This window comes from Diceros bicornis, chromosome 32, assembly GCF_020826845.1.
Source record: "Diceros bicornis minor isolate mBicDic1 chromosome 32, mDicBic1.mat.cur, whole genome shotgun sequence".
In the NCBI taxonomy this organism is placed as follows: domain Eukaryota; kingdom Metazoa; phylum Chordata; class Mammalia; order Perissodactyla; family Rhinocerotidae; genus Diceros; species Diceros bicornis.
Window position 1 is genome coordinate 20,632,330 of NC_080771.1, and position 10,691 is coordinate 20,643,020.

The following is a 10,691-nucleotide window of genomic DNA, read 5'->3' on the forward strand; positions in this document are numbered from 1 at the left end:
AATAATAAAATAGAATGTCAAATGGTGATAAATGCTATAGAGAAAAATAAAGTCAGGAAGGGGGATGAGGAGCGAATGGGTGGGAGCTGTAGGTTTAGATAAGTTGTCAGGGAAGGCCTCACTAAGAAGCTGATATTTGAGTAAAGATCAGAAGGAGGTGAAGGAGTGACCATGAAGATATTCAGGGGAAGAACATTCCAGGCAGAGGGAATGGCAGGTGCAAAGGCCCAGAGGTAAGAGTGTGTCTGGCAGGTTTGAGGAAGAGCTGGAAGGCCAGAGTGGCTGGAGCAGGGTGAGCGAGAGGGAAGTGGAGGGGCTGAGGGGAGAGAGGTGATGTCCTGGATCCCATCGAGCCTTGTGGACCACTCTGAGCAATGGGGGCAGCCAAAGACCTATTTCTACCTGAAGCCCTTCAGCTTGTTTTTGAAACGTGCTTTGAGGCCAACATGATAAATGCTGTAAAATGGGAAATACATACAACCAAAATGAGTGCATTCCCAGCTACATTTTTTTTTTCTCAATCAAAATGAAGCAGTCAGTCCCATCCGTTTTCACCACGCCCCCTTCTCTTGCGGCAGCAGCTTCTCCTCATTGGCCCAAGAAGAAAGAGGAAAGCGAATGTGTTGATCTGCCCTCAGTCCACCCCACAGCTCTGTCCCTTTGTCTGTGAGAGAGGGAGTGAATGGAGCATTGCCTGCCACCTGCCTGTGACTCTGCCAGCCGTTTGCTGCAGTGGAGGGATGGCGAGGACATCTGAAAGTTGATCAGTTGGTAGGAATCAGTTGGAGGATGATACATCTGACCTGTACAAAACCAGACTGGTTTCTGCAGTCCTGCACAGAATTCCAAAATCTCGGCTGGAATTTCAATGGCAAGGGAGAGAGTCAGAAATGGGAGCTGAGTTCCAGAGTGGGCTGTGAGAGGTAGCCACTATTCCCTGACCATGGAAGGTCTTCTGCCCCCTGGACAGCAGCAGGTGTGACCTCTGAGGGCCTGGCTGTGTCCTCCAGTGAGTTCTGCAGCCACAGACATTCTGCAGTCACATGTAGCAGCCTCACTGCAGAGCGCGGCTCTGACTGCCATGCACCACTCTGCTGGGAACCGAGTTGCTGCTGCCTGGGGGCTGGGAATTTGTCTTCCTAGAATACTGACTGCTCCAGCTTCCCTGCTGGTGGGCTCAGGGCTGTGCCCGGCACACCCCATGTAGGCTGGCAAGTGAAGAGGGAACGCAAACCCTCCCCATCAGTCCTGGAAGGGGCTGCACCACTGTCATTTGATGAGTCACCCCCTGTTGTCCCTCCCCACAGTTCTTCATGCTGAGTCAGTAGGTCCATGCTACCAGGAAGGCTCCGGCATTGCCCCTCCCCTAGATGACCCTCTGCAGTCCCTGTGGGACATAGAATAGCAAGATCAGTTGCTCTGTTTCCTTTAGTTGGGAAAGTCATTTTTCATCCGTAAACTTGTCTGATTCTCACAACAACATCATGGAACAGAGAGGCAAGCTATTGTGTGTATCCCTCTTGGGTGGGATTTGGCCCCAAGTCTCCTGGGTCCCAGCCAGAGGCAAGCTATTGTGTGTATCCCTCTTGGGTGGGATTTGGCCCCAAGTCTCCTGGGTCCCAGCCAGACTATTTTGAACATTTGTTGACTACTATGGAGCCTCTGCCCCCCAAAATGAGTACAGAAGCCAAAGCGTTAAAATCAGAGCACAGTTTGGAAAGCAAACTCAGGGGCTCATATATACACATGCGCCCCAGCATGTGCGTCCCACGAAGAGGTGGTTTGATCTCCACTGATACATGCTGAGGGCTGCCTACCAGAACCCCTGTGCTGGCTCTCTGCCCTCTCTGAGAGTGCTGAGGAGTGGCAGAGTCCTCAGTGTGGGTGCCCTGGCTGCTTCTGTGTGTGTGTTTTCTGATTACATGTTATATGAATTATAAGAAATTTAATGTATTTGTTGTAACAGAGAAAGACAAATTCCCACAATCTCACCTCCACTCCTACCCCAACATTACCACTGACAAACGGTGTATCCCTCTAGCTATTTCTTTTTCTTTCACCCTTTTCCCAAATGAATACTAACATACATTACTGCTTTCAAAAACAAAAATGGGATTATTACCATAAATAGTGTCCCATGTATTTTTTTCTTCATCCTATACCTTGGAGACACTCTCCTGTCAGTACATACAGATCCCCTCCTTTGCGACAGTGGCTTGTCTTCTGCTGTAGCGATGAGCTACGGCTGGTTTAAGCATTTGTCTCTTGAGGGTCAGAGGAATTGTTTCTACTTTCCAATGACTCTTCAGTGAATCTCAAACATAACCCTTTGCATACTGAAGTGTTTCTATAGGATAAGTCCTAAGAGGTTAGAATGCTGGATTAGAAAGCCATAAACATTTTAGATGTTAGTACCAAAATGTCCACCAGAAAGTTTGTGCTGATCTGCATTCCCCATCCTCAGCAGACATTGCCTTAATACTCGTGAAATACAGGTTCAGTTTCCACAGCAAAGTGTTGACACCGTTCTCTAAGTAATTAAAGACTAGGACATCTTCAGGGGCTGGAGTTTTCTGTGAACCCAAACCACCAATAGGGGCACAAGAATGCATTTTGCAAGGATGCTCACCAGCAGTCATACTCCAGCTACAAGTACTGGTTAGTGGCTTACAAGTGCTCATCCTGGAGAGAAATCGTGAGCTTTACCAGACTCTCAGCTCTGAGACTCTGTCCTTAGCCTTGGGGTATGCCTTTGCATGGGGTGTGGAGTGTCCCCAGGATAGTGACAACAGTTTCCAAACCCGACTCAAGACATAGGGTCTGATGGCGCCTCAAAGTATGGGCTTCATCCTGTAAAACTTAGGATGAATGATGACTGTAGCTCTAAATCGTTGTACATAATAATCAGTTAACACCATAAAGAGCTTATTCTCTTCTGTGCACTGGACTTATATTAATCCATCAAATCCTCACACTGGGCCTGTGAGGAAGGTATTATTATTACCCCTGTTTTACAGATGGGAAAACCGAGGCACACACGAGGCTAATTATTTGCCCCAGATTACACAGCTAGTGAGAAGTAGCCAAACCAGTATTCGGACCCAGGCAGCCTGGCTCCCAAGGCTGGGCCTTTAACCACTGTGCTTTGCTGCTACCCAACAGATGCTATAGTTCCAAATGGTAAACAGCTGTTCTCAGTATAAGTGAGGATAAGAAAGTGGTTCCCTTCTTGCTTAAACGGACCACCTAAGTCAAGTTCAATTTCAGCCCTGATTCCTCCAGATAGTGTCCTCCTACATCAAAACCCAACCTTAACCACCACCACTGGTTATACGTCTTCTGTTTGACCTTGTCCAGCAGCTGGAGAGATTTGCTAAAGCTCCCCAGCCCACCTGCTCCGTACTTGGACCGTTTACTTTGACGGCTTTCGTAAATTGCTTATGGAAAAGCTTGTTCTTTCTGGCAGTGGCTAAGGTAGCAGACACCTAAGACTGCCTCCCGGGGAGCAGAGGCGGCAGAGGGCCCTGTTGTGTGTGTGTGGGTACAACACAGAAACTGTAGCCAGTCTTCCCATGAACTCCAATCAGAGCCCAGAAATGCCCCTTTGAAGGTTTGTTGTTGTTTTTGGTTTGTTTCACCCTTTCATCTCCTGGAAGCAGAGTCAGTTCTCAGATTTCATTTGCAGAATGGTAACAATGGATCATTTTAAACTGATTTTCTTGCATATATACATTAATAACTCTATTCCATGCCATTCCTTGAGAGGAAAAAATGAGACTGAAATTAATGGCCATCTTTTGCAGAAGGGAAAAATAAGGTCCAGAGAGGTAAGTTCTTGCAAATGAGAAGAGAAAGAGAAAAGGGGGAGACGTGAGTGCACTACAGCAGAGAAACCTCTCCCTTTATTCACTAGTAGTTCCCAGTATTAACCAGTAAGGCAGCACCTAACTCCCTCATGGAGATGCAGCATGGCTGAGGGTGAGGGTTGTTCAGAGCCAGAGAGGGCAACCTGCAGAGCGGTGCGGAGCTGCAGGAGCACCCTCTCTGCTGGGGAACTAGGAAAAGCTACTGGGCCTTTAAGTGATTTATTAAATGATGCAAGATTTAATCTTCACTGTCTGCCTGAAGAGCTGAAGCCCGCTCAGAACAGAGCCTGGGTGGGGCTTTTCTGATGTGCTGCCCTAGTCATCACACACACAGGCAGCCTGGCGCAGGGGAGAACAAAGCCGCCTGCTCGGCACCTCCAGAGTCTCTAGAACTTGAACAAGCCCTCCCCATCTGCCTCCAACATACACATACCCCTTTATTAGACCACACCCCACTTTCAAAACTATGGTGACCATATTAATCGGAGGGAAGGGGCTTCCTGAAATTAGGCTGTCTTGACTAAAAGAATGGTAGTGCTGATGCTTCAAAGAGCTGAGGGTGGGATGATTCCCCTCCTCCCCCAAGACACTGAATATCAGTGTTGTTCAGAGACTGCAAAGGCTCCAACATCAGCCATGTGGGTATTTCTCTGTGACTAAGGCCAGGACCATGTGAGAGAGAGAGTCATGGGGTCTCCATGCCCCTAAAGAGAGCAGCTCAGACCCGCTACCGTAACCCATCCTTTGGGTAGGAAAAGCCCCCAAAGTGCAGAGGTTCTGTTGTTTAGAAAACAAAAGCTAATCCAAGTTGTTTTTGGCAGCTCTGTCCTCTCACTGACAAGGGCTGGCTGGTTTTCCCCTATTTCTCCTGAAAAAAGCAGACAGCACCTTTGCCAATGAAAAGATTATATCGATCCAATTCCAGGTGCGTTACAGAGATGTGGGGACCAACCCTGCCCATCTGGTCCTGTCTTCTGTGTTTCTCCCTGGGTGTCCCTCCTATGTTCAGTTCAAATCAGCATCCTGTCTCCTTTTCCTTTTTTCCTTCTGGTTTGATAGCTCTTTGGTTCATCGTTAAGTTTTTAAGGTCATTAATTCAAACAGGTGTGGCAGACAAGGTGCTAGGGGAAAGTGGATAGACAGTCGTAGCTCTGGAGCTCACGCGGGAATTGGATGGCTCTCTGCTGTCCTCCCAGTGCCAGAAATGCACTCGCAAATCTCAGCTGAGGAGAATCCTCGGGATGTGTTCTCAACCCTGAATAAATAATGGAATCATCTAGGGAATTAAAAAAAAAAATCAGGCCTGGGGCTCACCCCTAGTGATTCTGACTAAATTGATCTGGGATAGGGTCCAGGCATTAGTGTTTTTTAAAAAGCTCCCCAGGTTTTAAAATCTAATGTGCAGCAGCCAGACGTGAGAACAACTGCATTAGCTTATCTGGTGAAAAAAGAAAATTGCGTGTGTGTGTTAGGGAGGTGTCCTAGCCAAAAAAATAGTAAGACATACTTTGGCGGGGGGGTCCCTCCTCATGAAGGAGCTGATGGGAACTGCCCCTACGCTCAGCTCTCCTCTAATTGCTTTTATGAAGGATCCAGCTTTGGACTTCCTCTGTGACAGTGACTAATGATGTCTTTAATCAAGAAAGAGGACAGAAGGCAGAAGTGCCAACACACTTAAGAACTGTGGTTGATGTTATTGTAACAAGAGCCAAATGAATTTGGAACAAGTTTACCTTAAGCGATTTGTTCCCCTCCTGCTGATCTGGCGACTGGGACTGTAGACTGGGGTTGCCTTCTGCTAAGATCTGGGAAAGTGCGTGTGCACTTGTGTAGTGAGTAAGTTCGCGTGTGTCCATTTCGTGTGCAGTGAGTTATGTGCACGTGTGGGTGTGGCCCTGCACATGGGTGCTTGCATGAGGCTAGGTTTACAACACCCAGAGGACAGAACCTCTCCCTGGGGCTTCCTCGGGCAGCAGTGCAATGCTGTTGACATCATTATTCTTGGAAACACTTTTTTCAGGAAAAGCATCCTTTTAGTGTACTCCTAGAGCCCATATTTCTGTGCACCTCCCTCCCTTACCCAGGATCACTGTCAGCCTGGATGAGGGGATGAGTGGGGGCTGACACCAGCTGGGGTGTGCCAGGCAAAGCATGTGCCCTGCTCGGGGCTGTGCTGCCAGGAGGAAGGAGTCTTTTTATAATTCACGCAAAGGTGCTGGATGAGCTAGCACAGCTCTACATACCTCGCTTCCCTGCTAAATTCTCTCAAAGGAACAGTGGGAGGGATCTAAATAAAGAAAATCACTCAAGTTTGGCTACCACTAATCCCATATCCTGGCCCTCCCAACTTCCCTGCTTTCTTTGTGGACTGAGGTGGCCAAACCTTTCTCACATGAACGCACGTGTGATAGAGGCTGTGCCCCACCCAGTCCCAGCTCAGAGGGAAATTCTGTGAACTTACAATTCATATCATTTCAAAATACGTTTTCATTACAAAATTATTATACTTATTAATAGAAAATTTGGAGAATATAGAGGAAAAGACAAAGAGAAAAAAACCCATTTTCTACCACCCAAACAAACCTGATCTTAACACCTGGGTGAACTTCTCTCCTGCCTTTTAATTCATAGGATTTAAAAGAAAACAACAACATAAATGTAGTCATTCATATGTGACAATTTTGTATCCTGCCTTTTTTACTTAGCATTGCATTATCAGTGTTTTTGCGTATTCCTACATCCTCTTTGTGAACATAATTTTTAGTAGCTGCACAGTATTTCTCCAAGAAGGTAGATTATGGTTGAAAATCACCTTCTGGATTTTTTTCTGCAGTCACCTAGTGGAGAGAGAGAAAGGAAAGATGGCCGGGAAGAGCTTTTTCTGTTCAGCATTCCAAGAAAAGCACCTCCAGGTCTGGTTTGATATTCAGTATCGTTCTGGTGCGCTCTCCTAATCCTGACCTTCAAGCCAGCATAAAAGAACCTGGCCCCTTCGTAGGGGCTGACTGCTCTGCTGCCAGCAGAGCGGAGGCCCCTTAATTTGAAATGAAAACGACTCTTCCATCCAAGGAGAGAGAGCGAGAGACTAGAGTTAAAATCTCACCATTGGAACTCCAGCACAGAAAAGTCCTTACACCTGCTTCTTCAAACATGGCACCTAGAAATGGTACTGATTACAGAGTACTTGTCAGTAAGAGGGGAGAGTTATGAAAGGATAACTTTGTTTGGTAGTAGCTGCCTTGCTGTAGTCAAGGCACACACTTTCCACTTTGAATTATGTATTAACTAGTATTGCAGATTAAGCTGCCTTGAAGAGAAAGCCCTATTTAGTCAGCTGGGGGACATAACCTGCTACTCTTTGGAGGCCAGTTTACATTCACTTTCATTAGCTTCGAGAGGTTTTGATTGTGGTCAGCCCAGGGGAAGCTGATGGGAGGAAGCCTGGAGGGATTGGGGGAGACTTGGTAGCTTGGCTGCCATCCCCCATTCTGCTTTGCTTCGCTAGAAGCTGTGGGCTGGATGCCATCGAGGAGCACTGGAGCGTGAGGTCAGAGGGTGAGGAGGCAGCCTGTAGAGCGAGAATATTCCTTCTCCCCTCCCCCGCCCAGTCACTCTCTAGGAGACCAGCAGAGCAGAGCAATACCTGGTTACTGGCAGCCTTGTCCTGCAGCTTCAAGCACCAGTGATGACAAGAGAGATTGAATGGCAGACTCCTATTGGTGCAAGGTATTTGAGCATTTCCTGAGTTTGGATTTGAAAATTAGTGGAAAGGTGAAATCTTTGTTCGTGGAACTGTCAGCTTCAGTTACCACAAACCCTCCAAAGCTTTGAGGATGGCCCTTTCCACCCTCCAAACTGTAGAAGTCTCTTTCTCTGGATTATTCCTCCACCTCTACCCTCATTTGTGCCCAAAGTAGTTGATACTGCCTGTCCTCACCTCCACTTCCTGAAGGCAGCACCCACAGTTCTCATCGCTTCCCCTTCTCGGCTCTTTGTTGTGGTTTATACGCCTCCTAACAGGTCTCCTACACCCATTCCTTGTCCTTACCCCAAAATACCACCGGCTGTGCTGTCTCCAAAGAATACTTGTCACCTATTAGTACTTTGCTCAGACATCTTCAGTAGTTCTCCGTCACCTGCAGGGTAAAATCCACACTCCTTAGTTGGTCATTCAAGGCCTTCTGTTGTCTGCCCCTTGCATCCTCCTCCTCAGCAGCTAGAATTTATCAGGTGCTTCCTATACAGCGGGCACTGTTGCAAGTTCTTTAGTATCTGTTTCTTGTTTCATCCAGGCCTCTCTTCGCTATCCTTCAAACATACCTCACCCATTCCTCTACCTGCTCTTGTCCTTAAGCTATTTTTCCCATCTAGAATGCTCTTACCTCTCCACACAGTCAGCTCATGTTCTCCATGAAACTCTGCCGAGCCTATTCCAGCTCACAGAGATCTCTTTCCTGAAACCCTTCAACTCTTCGGGTTGGATCTTTCATCAACATTGCATTATAGGGCCGGCCCCGTGGCTTAGCGGTTAAGTGTGCGTGCTCCGCTGCTGGCTGCCCAGGTTCGATCCCGGGCGCGCACCGACGCACCGCTTCTCCGGCCATGCTGAGGCCGCGTCCCACATACAGCAACTAGAAGGATGTGCAGCTATGACATACAACTATCTACTGGGGCTTTGGGGAAAAAAATAAATAAATAAAATTATTAAAAAACAAACAAAAAAAACCATTGCATTATAAACTGCCTTGTATGGTGACTTAATTTTTCAAGTGTATTTGTCTTCAAAATGGATAACCATCTAGACAACAGGGACCAGCCTGAGACTTCCCAGTGCCTAAGCACTGTTCTCTGCTCAGAGCAAGGCTTCAGTGTATGTTAAATGAATGCTGAAATACAGCACAAATCTTCTACTACTGAGTCAAACAGGGAGGCTTATCCTCTGGAACTTGTGTAAAAGCCAATTCAGCAACATCTGAATTCACATTTTTAAATGATTGAGTGTGGAATTAGTCCTATTTCTAAATCCCCAGTGGTAAGCAGAGATAAAGTTGACCTTTATTGTACCAGCCCCTTAAAGATTCCCCTACCCACCTCCCCCTGAAGAGATAAATACAAATAGGGCACTGAAAACTGGATGCTAATTACAGTCAAATCCTCCCTGGCATAGACTGGCCACAAAGGTAAAAACTCTTCCAGCTGTCTGATAATACCAGGTCGCTGGCCCTGCAGATCAGAAAAAGAGAATCTGCTCCCCAGGGGAAGCCATTTAGGGGGCCCAGCCAATTGGTATGGGCAGAGTGTTTACTATTCTGATGATGTTGTATCTGGACCTGCTGTTCATTTAAGAGGTTTTAATTGACTAGTGAGGTGGTGCTGTACCAGCCCACCACCTATAAAAGCTAGCTGAGTGAGGTAGGCAATAAGCCTGTGGGATAAATTTGGAGCCTTAGAAATTAACTAGGCATGAGATGATCCTGGAGCAGCCCCAGGAAACTTGCACCCAGAGAAGTCATGTTGCTGTTGTGCTGAGGGCAGACGGGATCTTTCCAAACTGGCTGCTCTATTTCTTAAGCTTCTAAACAGGTCGCTTTCAAGCAGCCAGTTGGCTGGATATGACTTACAGACACATTTTGCCTGGCCTGTGGAGTGTTTTTTTTAACTCCAACATTTGAAATAGTTGCCAACACTTAAAAATTAGGAGATTTCACATAAAAATCTGGATTTCTTGTCAACAGAGCCCTGACCATGCTGGGCCCTCTGTCTCACAGGGACACCTCCTTTAAATGGGGTATTGGCTCCCCACCAGGCTGATGCACTCATTTTTGCTCCCGCCTAGCCCCTGCTTGTTTTCCCTGACCTAAAATGTTGCAGATTGCAAATGAGGGTGGGAGGCAGGATCAGACAGTTCCTTCAGTTGCTCCACTAGCAACTCTAGGCTCTGTGATGCCCTCTGGATGTGGAGGCGGTGGCCCAGGGCTCTGAGAATCCATAGTGCAATCCAGAGAAGGCATTTTTCCTTAACACTGTTCTCTGAACTTCTTGTCACCGAGTGTCACATCCTGGAGGGATGGGTATGTAGAATCCATAGCATCGGTAAATGGATGCCGTTCTCTGGTTGAAGGTAACTAGAGCAAACCTTACTGAGCACTTAGCTCTCAGCCAATCTCTTCAATCCTTCTAATATCTTTACAGTAGATACTCAGTCCCATTTCTGGGATGAAGACACTGTTAGTGTCACACAGCTAGTGGCAGAAGCAGCTCCAGAGCCCTCCTCTTAACCAAGTGCTTCTCTCTCAACCTGTGCATTATTAGCTCTTATCATAGCCCGTCTGAAGTTGTTCAGAACACATTCCCATTGTGGGTTTAATACTTTTGTGTGTTTTAAAAAGCACACACAAAAAAGAATGTTTACACCATGTAGCATATTAGTGATGATTTTCTCAAGCAAAAGCGTGAAATGATTTGATTTCTGTAGTGCAAGATGGGGATGGGTGGAGTAGGTGTGCCAGGGGTCTTTGCTTGCCTGGGGGAGTGAGGAGTGAGCTCTGGGGCCCAGAGTGAGTGAGGGTGGGCAGGCAAGTCCCTGAGTCCCTAAGACTTCTGAGAGGAGCAGTTTGTAGACTGCAGCTCAGGTTCCTATAAATTTGCTGCAGCTTGGGAAGAAGTGATGGAAATTATCTCATGTATGTTTGGAGAACATGTAAATTCATTTTTTACTAGTCTTTAATTATAATTTCTCTTCAAGTTTTTCCGAGATTTAGATGCGCAATGTGTTCAGCTGGTGCTAAACTTCCTTCCTCTGCTCACTCCCCACCTCTCCCCGAC